The sequence below is a fragment of the Apostichopus japonicus genome, chromosome 2 (assembly GCF_037975245.1).
Source record: "Apostichopus japonicus isolate 1M-3 chromosome 2, ASM3797524v1, whole genome shotgun sequence".
Lineage (NCBI taxonomy): Eukaryota > Metazoa > Echinodermata > Holothuroidea > Aspidochirotida > Stichopodidae > Apostichopus > Apostichopus japonicus.
In genome coordinates, this window is record NC_092562.1 from 7944452 (window position 1) to 7962010 (window position 17559).

At 39.3% G+C, this 17559-nt stretch overlaps 1 protein-coding gene and 2 long non-coding RNA genes across 6 annotated transcripts in view; 2 read left to right on the plus strand and 1 right to left on the minus strand.

Annotated features, from left to right (window-relative positions):
• LOC139976620 (uncharacterized) overlaps positions 1–1565 on the minus strand; it is a 59129-nt gene extending 57564 nt beyond the window's left edge. For all 4 annotated transcript variants that reach the window (XM_071985368.1, XM_071985369.1, XM_071985370.1 and 1 more), the window contains exon 1: positions 1419–1565. The gene's annotated coding sequence lies outside the window, so the exon portion shown is untranslated. The remainder of the gene's footprint in view (positions 1–1418) is intronic.
• On the plus strand, positions 815–17215 carry LOC139976723 (uncharacterized). Its single transcript, XR_011796239.1, has 3 exons — positions 815–1124; positions 16420–16518; positions 16994–17215. It is a non-coding gene; the product is annotated as an uncharacterized lncRNA (long non-coding RNA).
• Positions 5554–7755, plus strand: LOC139976717 (uncharacterized). The gene is made up of 2 exons (XR_011796238.1): positions 5554–5795; positions 6970–7755. It is a non-coding gene; the product is annotated as an uncharacterized lncRNA (long non-coding RNA).
• Positions 17216–17559: the final 344 nt, after the last annotated feature.

Below are 17559 nucleotides of genomic sequence, written 5' to 3' on the forward strand. Positions count from 1 at the left end.
GTTGAGACAATTTTTAACTGGCAAAGGATTGCTAGAATTAGGAAACTCAGGTCAAAGATGTGTCTTATTGACACAGATATTTGGCTTATTAATTTGTATCATAAAGACAGGACAGCGCACTGTGACTGAACATTGCACAGTTGAAAATAGACAGGGCTAGTTGGAAAAATACCTCATATCATTTGCGGGAGGGAAATCTTTTTTACTATATGTCATATGTTTAATTATATGTTTACTTTGAATCTACATGCTTTTAAGGCCTGTAAGAAAACTACTGGCATACATATAATGCTAGTGATGTAATTTTACTTTTGGCAGGGAAAATTTAGCAGTCCCTCGTTTATCATCTTACAATGGTGCTTATCATGTTTGCACAATGTGCTGGTGATTACAAAGGCAAAAACAAACCTACATTATGAAATGCTTCCCAAAGGTATTGAGAGTGGTATTGAAAAACTTAACATGCATAGACTCCAGATGTGTGACCTGATTAATTCACTTTGGCTTCATTTGTGAGTACATTGTTTCTGTATGCTGCTGTGTTGGACAAATCTAACCGTAGTAGTGGCATGGACACTGCAAAGTTCGGACACCTAAGCCTTAAAACATCCCAAAACAATAACTTCCTTTTATTGACAAATATTTAAGTACTTGCTTGCACACCGGTCATTTTTGAGAGAAAATAACTGTAGCTTCATATTGTTTCGTGAAATTGGCTCTTGCCTTAGGTTGTCATGGTGAAATACTGTATTTCTTAGGGGTGTCCGAACTTTGCAGTGTTCCGAACTTCCCAATACTGACTATACTTACCGACTTTGCGATCGGCATCAGTCACTGCCAACTTTGCCTATATACACTATTCCCCAATTTGTGACTGGTTTGATATTCCTGCAATACTAGAGATGAACATAAAGACATCTACCTAGTTAGTCATCTAGCCAATGTTCCTTGTTAGGGCTAGTCTAATCATATGCATACTTCATGAAATACCTGTTGCCATCACAGCCTAACTAGTTATAGGCCTGCATGGACTTACAACAAGTTACATTAGGCAAATGGCAACGAAAATTGCATGAAGAACTCCTTGCGTAGTCTTTCTACACTAAAAGAAGCCTGACACCGCAGTAAGTCTAGCCTAAATAATTAAGTTAACCCACTGTAGGGCTATTCAGCCTAGGCTAGGCCCTTTGCCTAGGCTATTATTGGTAACTAAGCCTAGCCTGGTAATATACCAAAAGTGTTTATACTTTAACGAGTAACGTTATGCCAATGCGATAATAAGGTAGGCCTATGTTCAAGGGGCCTGATATAACGAATGAAGTTCTCTCTACTCCGATTATACATCAGATGATTCAATCTAAACGGCTACCTAGTTCAGGAAATACCTTTCTACCAATGCTGATTCTAGCCTGACCTACCTGAGAATATTTCGCTGAGAAATAACTTGGAACAACTTTCTTTTAAGTTCTAACGTTACGCAGTTAGGGTTGCTTTACCAATTTGCCCTTTCTTTTCCACGTGTATGTATTCACCCATATCGGAAGTATATAGGAACGTGAACTTCTAACACAAAACGGCAGGGTAATCATTGACTAAAACGTTTTTGATTTTCTCACGAGACAGCAAAACTGCAGTGTGGTTTCGATGATGCTACTTGAATACTCTTATATGAATGTGACACACTAGACTGAAGCGTATACAGCCAGGATGAACAACATACTTCAAAGTATTCCAGTAAAAAGCATTGGGATATGACAAACAATATTCACATTGGCCGCTGATATCCGAAATGGACACTTTTCTTGTACTCAGCATACAGATTGATCTATAACAAAGACAACAGGCTTGTTCTCAGGCCTCGATCGAACAAATATTTTAAAAGTAGCCATGACACGAAAATTTCAACGTCGTCTTTTGGGGATCCATCTAAGCATGTTCTCTAGAACATATATCAACCATTCTGCCAGTTAAAAACATGATTTTTCCCAGTCGAAAATTATTAATTTTCCCTCTTCGGGGCTTGAAAAGCTTGTTCGCCCGAAAAATGTTCCTAATCTCATGACGTCATGTGACGTCATGTTAGGAACACTATTTGCTCTCGCTGTTTCCTCCGAACATATATACACGTACGTACACATTCGACAAGTGTACATACTACACACTAAGTCGATGACAAGTCAGTACGAAGTCAAATCTAAATTTCCGGTGGAATGGCAGATCCAGGCGCGGTTCGAGGGACATTTTTTTTTGGGGGGGGGGCTAATATGCCGTTGATGATGTTTAAAGATAATCATCATCGTGCAACAAGCCAGTGGCGTAACGATGAGCCTGGGGGCCCGGGCTCCTGGCCCATAGGGTCCCCCTATTAGTTCCAAGCAAGGGCGTCCGCAGAAATGTTCACAAGGGGGGGGGGGGGATCATCGGTTGGCGCGAAGCGTATACCACGGATTTGTTTTGCCAAAAAATACTCCTAGATCGTCGGAAAAGACACTTCTCGGGCGTTTCAAGTTGCATTTTTGAGGTGCATCGTGAAACTTCGTTCATCTCTAGCTGCTTGTGTCACCCCCACCGATTCCGTGATGAGGAAGTCCTCTAAAAGGCACGTCTTAACTCTTCCTCTAGTGGGCTCATCTCGGATCTCAATACCAGCACCTTCAGCCATAACTTCCCAGGATTTCTTCAAAGCCCTCATATGATTTCATCATCTCTATGGCTGAAATTGTTGCTTCTGTCAACTTGGAGGCATTTGCCATTGTCAAAGTCTTATCTTGGAGTGTCAGTGAAAGAGAATTAGATTTCCCCTGCAAGTCGTATATGAGATTCAAAGTGAAAATAGCTTGGAACGATCTAGGCTGGATGAACAGACCAAACGCTTCAGCTGCTTCACATCTGTTATCAGATGTTTGATTGACACATCAGAGCACGAAAACTTACAACTTGCGAAAGCGGCGGATGTACTCCGGTAAATACATGACTCTCACTTAGTACGTCTAGTATTATATTTTGTATATAATGCTGTAAAACAACCCGTTGAACCAGATATAGTGCCACGGAGAGTTTTTATAGCTACTAAATTATATATATTGTGTGGATTTTTTTTTGGGAGGGGGCTAGAATTAATTTTGGGAGGGCCATAGCCCCCTAGCCCCCCCCCCCCCCCCGTAGAACCGCGCCTGGGCAGATCTAGAACCAAATGCTGCAACCATAGAATCCTTACAACCCATATGTACAGTGTGTAGGTTATGTATTGAACTACCCCGGAACTGCTAATGAGAGTGAATCATACATGTACATGATGCTGCGTAGTACTTCTACTACTAGGCTTTGGTTGAATACTGAAAGTTTGGCTCGGGGATGTAAACTGCATTATGCAGTCATGTTAGGTAGGCATAGGCCGATATGTATCTTTTATACTCATTATGAGGCTAGTACTTAGGCCTGAAGCTTTGCAAATCAATTGTCTTAAACTGTAAAGAATGTTTCATGAAACATGGAAGGTATAAATTCACAACTAGTGTAACCATAACTGTACATTGTATCACTGCTTGTTATTGTGGACATCATGGACCCACATTAATACATTTGAACTTCCATAACAACAAAATTCAGGCAGTACAGATACATAGCCTACTGTCAACTGGTTCAATGGTGCTGGGGTTCCTAGCAAGACACGTCAGGGTTGCCCCCTCCCCCAATATTTTAGGTAGGGGATATAGTATCTAATATCCCCCCCCCCCAATATTTGGTGGCATAGTTTTTTTAGCATATTTTTTATGATATCGCTAGTAATATCAAAATAGAAAATGCTTAGATGCAACTTAAAAGGCCTGGGAAGTGCCATTTCCAGCGATCTGGGAGGCATTTTCGGCCAACATTTTCTTTTGCGCTTCGCGCCAACTTATGGTGGCGCTACGCTTAGATAGCTTGCCTATACAAGCTTTGCCCCTCCCTTGGCAAATTCCTCGCAAGGCGCCTTTCTAACCGTGTCACAATTTGTTACTGTATATGACCGAAAGTACTTTTTACTTTTTTTTCGAAATGAATAGCTAGACGGACCGCATGTCCCCCCAATATTTTAGGTGGGGATATACGGTCGTATCTAATATCCCCCCCCCCAATATTTGGTGGCATAATTTTTGTGTGTGGCTATAAATAGAAAATAATGCGTGAGATTATTTATCCAAATCATATTTGGCGGTGGCTAAAACTTCATCCAACACATGCTGCATGAGGTAAATGACTCTTCGTCGTTTCTGTGACCTGTGACCGTATATATGTTGTTACTCATGATTAATATCATCTCTGTACATCTCTTGTGTATGAGTGTAAGTATACGGTACAATCATATATTATGATCCACATCGATATGGGTTCACTGGGTTTTCCATTTGGCCTGTTTCCTACAAGATTTCTAACCGCATGCGGGGGGCCTGGGGGCGAAGGGGGAGACCGCCCCCCTCTCGAGCATATCTTTTGTATTTTTTTTATGATATCGAAGTTTTATAGTAGCCATTATAAGAGGTTTTAGTATTTGTACACCAATAAATTAACTGTGTCTGAATTTTCAAAAATTCCTTGACCAACATTCTTCATCATACTTCCCTCTACTCGTGCAATTTTGATTGGTCTGTTAGGGGTTGAAGGAGGTTTTTCTATATTGGTTGTCCATAGATGAAATTTTGTGCAACATTATGGGTATGTTTTGAAGTGAATTTACAAGAAATGTGAATTTTCAAATTCTGAACAAATAATGGGCTTAAAACCTTGAAAAGTGGGGCTGACGGGTATTGTGGGGCGTTACGTAGAATAACCTACAAAAGCAATGATCCACAGGAGATGCGATGAGGTCGAACATGTTGTGTGACTGGTGACAATCTTGAAAAAGGTTATGAATGAAAAAAAACTATGGGGAAAAACTTGGTTCTCAGGCAAAAGTGTACATCTGGTTGGTCATTTTCAAGCACGAGAAGTGCCATTTCCGGTGATCTGGGGGGCTTTCAAAACCAGAAATTTTCTTGTACGCTGCGCACCAACCAATGGTGGCGCTCCGCTTTGATAGTAATTCGCCTAATCCAAGCAAATGTCCCCCCCCCCCCTAATATTTGAAACAAGTCGCCGCCCCTGTTGCCAGTGGTCAGTACACTGGATTCCAGTTGCCAGGGGAAAACTCAATTGCATAGGAAACCTTTGTTCAGAAATCCCTCCAGAAACACCTTTTTTATTCTACGACAAATACTTGCTATTTGGGGACCGTGACTAAAAATATACACGCGAAAACGCAAACTGCACCGGGCACTATAATACTTTTTAAGAAAAGTCACCCAGGAAGTTGCCTACAAGTTCAATTATGTCTTGTTTAACTTAGTCGTGCACAGCAGCAGGGGCGTATCCAGGATTTTCCAATAGGGGGGGCGTCAGGCATGAATGATCGCCGTCCTGGGGGATGGGTCTAAGGGGAGGGGTGTATAATTTTTGCTTTCGAAGAAGGGCTGAAATGCAAAATGGTGTCATATGCATGGGCGGCGATCCGTACTTCCGAGTGGGGGGGGGGGGGATATGACCTTGTTGACTATCAGAGCCGTATATAGAGAGAGTTTGGCCAACTGGCGATTTGTGACGTCACACGCAAGCCATGGGCATCAAAATAGGTCCAGTTGTCGTTACCAGTTGCGCGAAACACGAAAAACACCACACACAATATATAGCAGCTTTGCACACTGTGCTCGTTGCGAACAAACGAAGCGACTTAGAATGTCAGATTTTGACAGGCATACGAGGAACAAAATGGATATCAGGTATTGAATTAGAGTATGCGTTAGTTAATGACATTTACGTTTATCTTCACACCTGAAATGCATAGAAAACTAGCTGAAAACCTGTCATTACACTTGTTTTATTTTACGCCTCATACTACTAGTCCTACTTTAGTCATACAAACGAAAAGCACACATCACAGTCCTGGCTAGGCTAGATTACAGACGCACAACTATAGCATCAGGCCTACATTACTAGATCCTTCAATTAAATAGAGTAGGCCTACACATAAAATGACAATTTATGCTTCACTGATCTTTTCAGGTTTGCCAAAAGTAGTTGTACCAGAGATCATTGTATTAAACTCCAGAAGTTACATAGTAGGATTAATATTCGGCATAACTTTTTCTCTAAAGTCTAATACAACTTACACAAGGGTTGTGAATGAATGGAATGGTTTGCCTTAGAAGGTTGAATTGCAAGTAATGTGAATGGGTTTAAGAATACTTTGGATGAGTACATTAAGCATTGTAATTGGGTATGACATTTGATGTCCTCGGTTTTATTCCTCTCATATAGCCTTAGGGTCCTTAATGGGGACTTGAATGTCTCTCCTGGTCTTGTTTTCTACTAAACTAAACTATATACTTGAGTGTAGGAGTTAGCAATAGTTGGGAGTCTATTGGCAAACCTAAGACTGATATTGTGGTGTTAATTTCTCAGGAATGTAGTACTAGGCTATAGTAGGTGCAACAGATTGAATGGGTCTGTCGAGAAAAAAAACGCTGCAACAACTGAATACTGGTGTATCTTGTAGCTTATGTATTTTCCATTAACATATATACTATACGGTCATGTCCTTAATAAGGTTTCATGGATCACACTGACATAGTGTGCCTACTTGTCAACTGAGCACAGGGCTGATGACATCATTCAGTTTGTTATTATGCAGACAGCAAATGGCCATAATGATAATTATTAATTGTTACTTATTCTTCATACTGCCCTTACCTGAACAGTGATGTATAAAAATGCAATAAGTCGTTAAGCCTTTCATTTAAGAATCGTTTCAGCCTGTCCTATTTCAAACATATGATTGGCAGGTTTCCACGTTACATAGCTTATCAAAATGGAGCTGTTCTGTAAAGCAAGAAAACTGTCACACATATGCATGCATACAAACACACTCATATAAATTTCTGAATATCTTTTCAGCTGCCCAAAGGTACTGGAATGCAAGCTCTGTTGGGTGAATTAAAAAACCCTCATTGTACTCTTTTATTATGGTCGGCATAGCTGGAACCAGCAATGATGGTGATGTGGATTTGACAGTACCTAGACAAGAATTCAATAGCTGCTTTGTGTTGAAGTGGGTTCAACTTGCTCAAGGCCATGACAGGATGACGACTAGACATCAGGATGAATTATCTGTTGCAGAGCTCTATAAACCAGGCAGTTGTTAAAACATCCATTGGGTGACCCTCACAGTCTACCAGGCACTGCATCGCAGAAGCAAAATGAAGTGTGTGTGATACCTTCATCTTATGAGAGTGGAATGGTATCAGTGTGGCCTCTGTCAATTTGGCTTCAAGTCTTTGTTTTCTTGAAAGCTGAGAAGATCTTTCAGTGGTTTCACACTGACCTCTGTACTTGACAATTCATGTGTATTTGCCAGCTCAGGAGGAAGCCAGATTTTAATTACATTAACCAATGCTGACTTTTTTTTGGACATGTGGTACATCTGCAAGGAGGTGAAGGAAGCAGTTGGAGTTGCATGGATGTGGAATCTTGTTGATAGTCTGGCAGTCTTATCCACAGATTATCCCAAAGCTTCTCCACATTACCACATTCAGAACTTATTACATTGATAAACTTGAAAATTGCAGGAATCTAACGAAGCACCCATCAAGGGAATTTGTTTGTATCATTATTGAAAGCTGTGACCTTCTGATGTGACAGACTAATGTGAAATAAAGGGCAGTAGATTACCTTGTAAAAGAACCTTGTTATTGTTTGATTGTATCTAATGTTTGCAAAATTTTAAGTTGCATGCTACCAATTGAAACATAATTCTTTCTCTATTAATGGGATATAAATACTTCTCCTTAAAGGGTGTGAAGACTCCCGCACAAAGAAACGTCTCATGCCGGTTATCTGACCTAGTTTCGAATGCGGTGTAACAGAAGTGTTAGACACCACCATTGATCCCAGAAAATACACACACAGCTTGCTATCATCTGTAAATAGACATTAGTGTACAGTCAATACAAACATCACGGTCAATACCCACAACACAGTGCACATAGCAGCGTGGACATCTCAGGTCTAGATAAAAGATAACAAGGTATCAGGTTTCATTACTGTCTGCATTTTGTAGCGACACAAAAAAACTTCACTTGCAAGCAACGGAAAGTAAACTTTTTCAGAGCGTGGCATGCGGTTTAGGGCGAGTCTTCAATACCTTTAAATATACTGCATCGGTTGTTGTCACTTGATCATTTGCTTGTGTGTGAGCTAAACAGCTTAAATAATATGTAAAAAATAATACAAACTTTCAAATTGCCAGATATTTACTTGCTCAAAATCATTATCCAATCATGATTTGTTGCTATCCTTGAGTCCATTATTCAGATGATGAGGCAGATTCCCTTCAACTCTCCATGATGAAGGTAAAACCTTATATCTTAACCAACTGCCATTGAGTGTCCATTTGAAAGTTTCAAACACACAAGTGCATTGATTAAAACAAAGACTTTATTGCTGTGGTTGCAGGAACTGGATTTCAGTCTAGTAGTCACTCACCAGGTTCGTCTTTATCACAGTCTGCTAACTGTGGCTTTTTATGTTAGGAGTTTTTCTTCAGAGCACATGTCACCTTTGATTTGTAAAAAAAGTCCTGAAATTCAGGGAGTTAAAATTTACTGTCTAAAGATAATTTAAAAAGATTTTTTTTAACTTCAATCATCAATGTGGGTGTCAATTAAGGGAATAAGGAGTTACTGATGCAATGACTTTCTGGCATAAGTGCATTTATAATGTGTTAAAACTTGAAAGGTGTATCATACTGCATCCCCCCCCCCCCTCTTAATTTGCACTTCGTTGGAATGCACAGACAGTTTTGCTTATTAATGAAATACCAGTTAACACTAAATTTTCAAGTCTTCCTTTAAAACAGTCAAACGAAACCGTGCATTGCCTAAACTAGGCCTACGCAATAGTTTGAACATTTCTTTATCAACATGTGGTGACAGGGCTCTTAAGATAATTCAGTGACCAAGACAAGAGTGAAGGGTAGTCTTTGCAATAAGCATAACTAAGGCTAGGCTACCAGTACCATAATTAGCCTTGGCCTAGTGGTCTTTGAAATGTAGCCTAGGCCCCTGCTACTTTGATAAATGATAGTTGACTGCATCCAAATTAAACCAAGGCCTAGGCTATACTTTTGAAGAAGAAAAAATTAGGCTGAATTCATGTTAGCCTAAAAAGGCTAGACCAATGCTGACAATTAACACAAACCGAGATCATTTAACCATTTGGGCACTTGTTTATGGCATACTAAAAGGGTCTATATAATTAGGCCTGTATGTGTACACAACCCACAAGTTGCCAATGAGTATAGACCTAGCCTAACTAGTTTAGGCCTAGGCTACTTTGTTTTCCTTAGGCCTAGTTTAATTGGGCCGTATACTGTGCCATATTATGTAATGTGCTATAACAGTTGTAGTAATAGCAAGAATGGTCCAGGTCTAACTAAGCCCAGGCTTAACTTATGCTTCGGGCTTAACTAAGGATTAGGGCTTTACGTGATGCCTAGAGGCTAGCCCACCCTTTTACATTAAACTAAAAGTGATACTTTTTTAGGCTAGGCATAGCCTAGACATACAATAACTAAGAATTAGGATAACTATATGTGCGACTGAAACTGCCATGCCTATGATTAGGAGAGCTGGCATAATGAAATCGAATTTTTGGATCGTAAAACGAGAGAGAATAGCCATGAATGTAATTACAGAAACCAGTCTGAACGTAAAATTCTCGCATTGCTTGTACATTACTCGTATTACACTAGGGCCTATGGCTAATACGGGCCTAGGCTACACAGACTTTTTTTCATTAGATCTCCATCTTGTTCTTTCTACTTCCACAAAATTCCTCTTCTTTTATGGTCAGTCGGAAAATCAAACAACAATATCCATGTTCTGACCGATTGCAGCATCCCCAGCACCATTTCTTCCATAATTTCGTACTTTTTTCGTGTACACAAACGATAGTCATACACTGTGAGTACGCGTGTCGCCTGCTATAAAGTTTTCAAGTGGACCTATTTTACCACCCTGTGTGGGCGTTTTCCCTCTCGACCAATCCAAATCGGTTACATGGTTGGCCAAACTCTCTCTATATACGGCTCTGTTGACTATCTAAGCGTAGCGCCACCATGAGTTGGCGCGAAGCGTACAAGAAAATTTTGGGATTAACAAACCCTCTAGATGGCCGGAAACGGCACTTCCCGAGGTTTCCAAGCGGCATATACCCAACTTTAAAATAGGGATGTCATGTCCGAAATATCTCATAATCAGGACCCAAAATACTTTTTTTTTAATTTCGGGTGTTATTTTGGGAAAATTGCCCCTGTCAATCTTGTTTCAGGCGCAACGTTAGAATGTTCGAGAGCTCTTTTATATTATTCGATGAAGAAAATGGCCTCATGCAGGCTATTATAGGCCTATACACATGCAATACACAATTACACATAGTTACATTCCTAGGTACCGATTGCTAGGGCATCCAGGTGAAACGTGTATTAAGCATTACCCTGGTTACATGAGATTCTCAGCTGTTCGAGGGAACATGTACGTGTGTAGGCCTACTATAGGGCCTATATGAATACTATGAGGGTGCATATATGTACTATATCAATACCGTGGGCGCAATAATACATTTTGTTGTTATAGGGCCAATGAAGCCTACAGTCAACTATTTTTGCTTTATAAAGACGCTTTATTTGAAAAGATCGCACTGCGTTTATGGTAGGCGAGAAATGAAGCTAAAAAAGAGCCGTACATTAACGAAGATGCATAAATGTAGGCATGAAAATATTCTTATCCCTGGCATTTGGTGGGGGGGGGGGATATGGTGCATTACATCCCCTCCACCCATTTTCATGGGGGGATATATCTCCCCTCCACCCAGGATCGCCGCCCATGGCCATATGTGATCCATTTTTCGACCTTAATAATAAGCAACATTTCCAGTAAATATGGACACAAAATGCACAATTTAGTATGGCTGACATGTCACTTAGTGTTTATAGTGATAATACAAACACAATTACCATCTATGTTTCTAAAACTATTATGCCGCCGAACTTCGCCAGAACCTTTTTTTGGCAAACAAAAAATAAAGCATACGGGAGGGGGGGGGGGGGTGAGCGATCACCGACATCTCACATAAAGGTCGTCATCATCATTTTTTTTTTTTTTTTTGCTAACCTTTTTTTTTTTGGTGACGGCCAATAGGGGGGGCGCGCGCCTGTTGCGCCCCCCCCCCCCCCTGGATACGCCCCTGCAGCAGGACACATTAGTACTTTTCTGGTTTTACATGGTAATAAAAGAAGCTTAGTAGCAGGTGTTGTGTAAACAATAAGAGCTAACTGGACACTAAAGGAGAATAATTTACTTTGGTATGTCGGGTGTGCCTGGGATTAAGAGGATGAGTTCTATCCGGATGATCAAATATCAGCCTGGTTCGGGAAACCCAGGTTGACGTCCAGGAATATGGAATTCCGAAGCGGACATTATTCAGTAACTTTTTATGCAGCTTTTACTCCTTCTAAAATTTTGCGTCACGTAATAACACAAACAGTCATTATGTGAGGTTATTTTTACGCAGTATATTGACCAAGGCTTGAATTTTTATCTGGCAGTCTGTCAGCTGTCAAAGAAAGGTCGCCATTTCGGACAAAAGTCATATTGTCTTAATATGCAGTTTTTACTGCCGCATAATGACTGCAAGGAAAATCGTAATCATTATGCGTCAATATTTACAGTCACGTAATGACCAAGAAAGAAAAAACTCATTATGCGGCAATGTTATTGTCAAATAAGGACTAACGTATATCTTACTCACTATGCGGCAGTCTTTACTGCAGCATAACGACTTCCGTTTAACATACTCGTTTTTCGGCAACATTTACTGTAGCAGAATGACTAAAGCAGTCCCCAAAACGGACATTATTTTTTATTACAATTTACCAAAAAAGACAGCAAATAGGACAACTGGGTCCTAATGGGCTTGATCTAACCTGTTTACAGTTCGCCAAAGATTTTGCACAGAACTGTAACTTATCTCAATCTATGTGCCCATGGTTGTTAAAGTATGTTGAAAAAGATTTCGTCTTTAATAATTACGAGAAGAATCGCGGGTATAAATAATTCCATTTCGGATGCAATTTTACTGCCGCTCGAAGCTTTAACTCAGTTTAGCAGACGTGTTTCGAAAATATATCTAAGAAGCTGATTGGTCAGTTGACGACCAGACGTGTGTAAAGTTGCCAAACGAACGGGGGACAACATTTCGCTGATTATTATGTGTTCTAGTTATGAGTGGTAAAACTCGTTTAATGTCAAGATGAAGCTAATTAAGTGTATTTTCTTTCACAAATTGTATGAGATTATTATTATGGGCATTACATAGTAAGTCTCTTGGTACGTAGGTAGTTATGTAATGGGACCGCTGTTCTAGGAGAACTGAAATTCGTTTTACTTTATTGTTAATTGGGGAGACTGGCAAACACACGAATGGTTTCGAAGAACAAGTCTACACTATGAACTACACTATATAAAATGTTCCCCCGAAAGGTAATTAGGGCGGTTTTGATGAACTTAACATGCATAGACTCCGGAAGTGTGACCTAATTACTTGGCAGATGACATTATAAGGTTCCTACTTACGTACGGCGTAAGATTTGTCACAAGGTATCTTCTGGTAATACGAAAGGTCGGCATGCAATACAGTATATATTTTTTTTTGTAGTCAAATGAGGACTATATTTCAGAATACCTAAGAAGTAAATGTGTACCTTATACGTCATCTTCCGTATAAGCAGTTATTTTCGTTATAGATATATTGCCATTAAAGTCAACTTATACGTTACCCGTATCAACATAGGGGTTAACAATATCTCTAATTTAGTAGTACAATTGATAAAATAAATTTTAATAAAATATTAATATTCCTTTCATAATTTTATTTTACCTGCTGTGTTTTTTAACATTGGCAAACCCTACTATGTTAGTAATAGAGAGGAATGACGATGCCGGTGCTGGCCAAACGATTTGTACCAACGAAGTCTTCGGCTTTGAGCACAGCGTTTCTGTACGTTGCCGTGTTGGACGAATCTAACCGTAATAGCAATAACCGACTTTACGATCCGACTCACAATTTTGCAAGATCGGTAACTAGATTTATTCTGGAAAAAGTTGGTAAAGATTTTAATCACGAATGAATGTGTATAAAAGTTGACAAGGAGGCTAAGACAACGGAAAATACCGTGTTTACTTTTATGTTTAGTTAAAGTTTAGTCTACTGCAAACCACATAAATAGAGAAATCTCAAAATTTTATGTTGAAATTCCGCTGGTAGTTAAAGAAAGACATTTTTGTTTGGTTTCAGGTGGTATTAATTGGCCTGGGTGAGAGATGATGCAAAGAACCAAATTAAAACCTAATGGAACTTGAAATGATTATAAACGAAAAGAATGAGAACTTTAGAACAAGATACTTCAGAACAAGATAAGCAATTAACGATTTAAGAAAGGCACATATAGTTAGATAAGAAGAAGGAAACAGACAATTAAAGAATATTAATATGTTTGTATCTTTAAAAAAAAAATGTTCAAATACGAACGCAGTTCATAGAACATTCTAAAGCGAACAATAGAAAATGTTGAAGTGAAAGTGAGGAAAACGGGCTAGAGAACAACAAAGTTATATACCGATATTGTATTAACTTAGGTTTAATTTGAAGGCTGATTTAAGTCATGTAATTACCGTGCACGGATATATAAGATTGATTTTGATTCAAGAGTAATAAAGGCCTTACAGATTTGCATTCCTCGTATACATTGACTATCATATGTGTTTATAGAACCCATGACAGTTAGTTCCAATATGTCACAATCAGGATTCTGTTGATTCCTGGCGTGGCTGGAGATTCTGGTGGCGTTTTGTAGTTACAGCTGTAGAGTTAGACGCGTAGAATGTATATCCGATTGTGTACACTGCATTGGCTGGCAGCACAGGCGTTTGGTGAAGTCTTACTCTCTGTTACTACTTTGGTCAGGGGCAGGTGCCCCCCCCCCACCCGTACACTTGTTATACCTGTGAACCCTCTTTTCAAGGAAAACTTAGTTTTGAATGCCACCTCAATCGTTCTCCTATATTGTAGTGAGACTTTCAGATTTATATACATTTCGATGATCAAGACAAGGAAATAGTATATATAACATTTCGCATTTTCTAAAGTCAGTCATTTAGACATTTTGATACACGCTGCATGCCAATAAGTTTTAGTCGTGTCATATCCAAGATGTGTGAACTCCAACAGAATTGGTCAAGAACGTAAAAGGAGACGGATTACCATAAGCATGTACTTCTGGTTGCCATCGAGGTATTATCACTTGGTAATGCTCTCATCGGCTGTCGCTAATTCTGTTACCAGGTTTACAATTCTTCGGGTGCCTGCGCTTCGTAGAAATCTGGACAATATTCTAATTCTGAACTTGTGTGTCATGGATCTTGTAACAACGTTGGCTAGTATGCCGTTCAGCTTAATGGATGTCTTTTTTGAAGGATACTTACTTTGTCTGGATATACTTTGCAGAGTAAGTCTAAGAGTCTAAGAGTAAGTCTAAATATAGAAATAACAATGTACCGTATTTATTTATGTACATCATTTGCCAAACAAGAATATTGATATATATATTTTTTACATAGCAATAATTAGACGATATTCACTAAGATACATTAATGTTAACCGAAAATGTGGTAATTCTGTGTATAGAGTCTAATTCGAGCCACTGTGTTGCAAACTGTGCAACAATCACACAAGTAGAATCATTCTGGTAGAGTGACACTGACTAAGGTATGTCACGTGAAGGTCCATAGTTTGGCTCCTTATACCTTCACCTGGTGAATCCCAAAAATTACCTAACCAGTCGTGAAGTGCAATATTCCCCTGTGTTGATCCTGGAGCAGTTTCATCATATCACATCCAGGCGAATACATCATTATATTCTTTCCACCAAATGAATGTAATTGAGAGAGTACTTGAGAAAGTATAATGAATATTGATTTAATCCTCAACACTTCGTCGACTGGACACGTTTCTTATAATAGTAAAACAAAACAAATTTCATAATCTTGGTTTACTATGGTCGAATTGAACATTGACTAAATAAACTCATACTTCTCTTGAAAAGCACATTGAAATATTTAGCAGTTTCAGCTCAGATAACAGCTTATCTATATAGATGACCAGAGGTCCTCGGTATACTTCGATTTCGCATCTTCGTAATGCACACAGTTCGCGGCGCGGAGTTAATGGTACGTTTATTAGTCACATTTATACATTTTCGATGGCTGGGTCCACTTCATTATATAAGACTGGAGTCCGTAATGGACTAAAATAAAGGATATTGCAATTTTATTCACATAGGATTATCTCGATATTTTATATGATAATTTCTCATCCAACGAATTCATCCAAGAGCAATCTAAGGTTTTCCCATCTGAAATAACTTTCTAAATTGAAAAGATTCCAAATTTGAGTTAAAATGCGAATTGGACGTGTCACAGGTCACAGAACAAGTAACCTTCATAGAGCAGCAGTACTGTAGAATCTCGATACGCTAGTTAAACGTGTCTTGAAGGCTAATGACTTAAAACAATTCGATATTAGATATAACAGAAAATGTCATGTCTTGAGGCAGGAGTATGCTATTAGGCACCAGATATGACTTTTGAGGGAGTATATAATTAAATTATTGTATATGAAGTTCTTTGCAGAGTAAGTAGTGGTAGTAAGTTGAGTCTCGTCTATCCGACATGCTCAGTGATTAACCTCCGCCACGTATCACGATCTTGGGCAAGGTTTATTGCTTCTTCGAAATTGTTAATATTAATGTCCTTGAATTGCGATTTTATTTTTCCAAGCAATGTAGTCACGGGCCTTCCAACTGGTTTAGCAGTATGTCTCAGTGCTTCTCTTCACGCAACCTTTGCTGGAGCGTCCTCTTGGAGTCTTGCTACATGACCGAAAAATCTCAATCTTCTATGTGCGACTATCGATGACCAAGGTGTTTGGTTGGTTTCGTTGTAGAGCTCATCATTTGATAACCAATTATTATTGCAGAGTAAACATATATTATATAACTTTTTTTTTCTCAAGAGTTAATTGATGATTCAATTCATCAGTATCGTTTGTGAACATTGATTGTGCAACTCAATACAAATGTAAAAGAGTGTTTCAGTTTCTCACGACAGGGTCTCTTTGATGGTAACATTCCAAGCTGGGAGTATATAATTTGTTTGGTTACAGATTATTAGCTACCATACACATAGCGACCAAAATGCGAACGTCTTATACTGTTCGTCTTGTTCCTTTTAGATCCATGGTGGTTTTGCAACGATTGGCATAATGGGAAACGTTTCTGCAGTAACGGTCATAGCTGTGCATCGATTCATCAGCATTGTTATACCGGATAAGGTAACTCTATCAAGGCACCATTACATCATGATGATAACTGCGTGTTGGGTATGTACACTTAGTATAGCGGCACCGACAGCTCTCAGTACAGGGAGCAGCGTTTACACATATGGAACTCGTCATTGCTCTCCGGCTTGGTCAAAAGTTTGCTTGTACTTGAATTTGTAATTGGTCCCGTCCTTCGTTATTCCATTCATTAGCCTACTTACACTCAAGAGGATAACCAATATGGCTACATCCTATCATCGTCATGCGACCGAAATAATGTTTTATATGTTAGGTCATGATGTTGTGTATGCCTTTTGTGTTAACGCATCTTGCGTATCGTGCTAAATACACCATGCACGTTGCCAGTTGTTAAGTCGTATATCGCAACAATGCGTAATGCACGGGATGTGTTTTAGCACATAGATTAACTAGCTTCCCTGATTGGCATATGATGAATAAATGCATGAACTTATCTTTGCTTCAACAGGTGCTTTACTGGCATTTACTGCTGTAAACTTGGACACCATATTTCATCATGAATTCATTAAGAGGGCGAATATAGTCATGCACTCAGTGTATTTGCGATGTGGTTTCGCTACACTAACTCGCTCATGGATCCAATCGTTTACGTCAGTTTGAACAGGAAATTACGGAACGAGATTTTCAAGCAGTTCGGGGTATGGCGTATACCGGTTGACAAGTCTGTGTATATGAATAAGGGGTTAATCAACGGTCTAGCGTGCGTTACTCACAGGATTAATGCACGATCGGGGGATAATGCAAGCGATGCACGAGGGCGGAGCCCGAGTGCATCCAGCGATAGCATTAACACCCGGAGTGTGGGGGGAAAATCATAAAACAAAACATTTTTGGTTACATATAACCGAAGATTTATTAAAGTGATGCCCCGTAAGTCGAATTAACGATTTACAACCAGCATAACAATAATGTACATGTGCAATTATAAAGTAATACTGAGCGATAGTGAATAATTATAAAGGAAACGTCTTTGAAAGGCTGTCATTCATAAAAGATGAACCATAATAACATTTT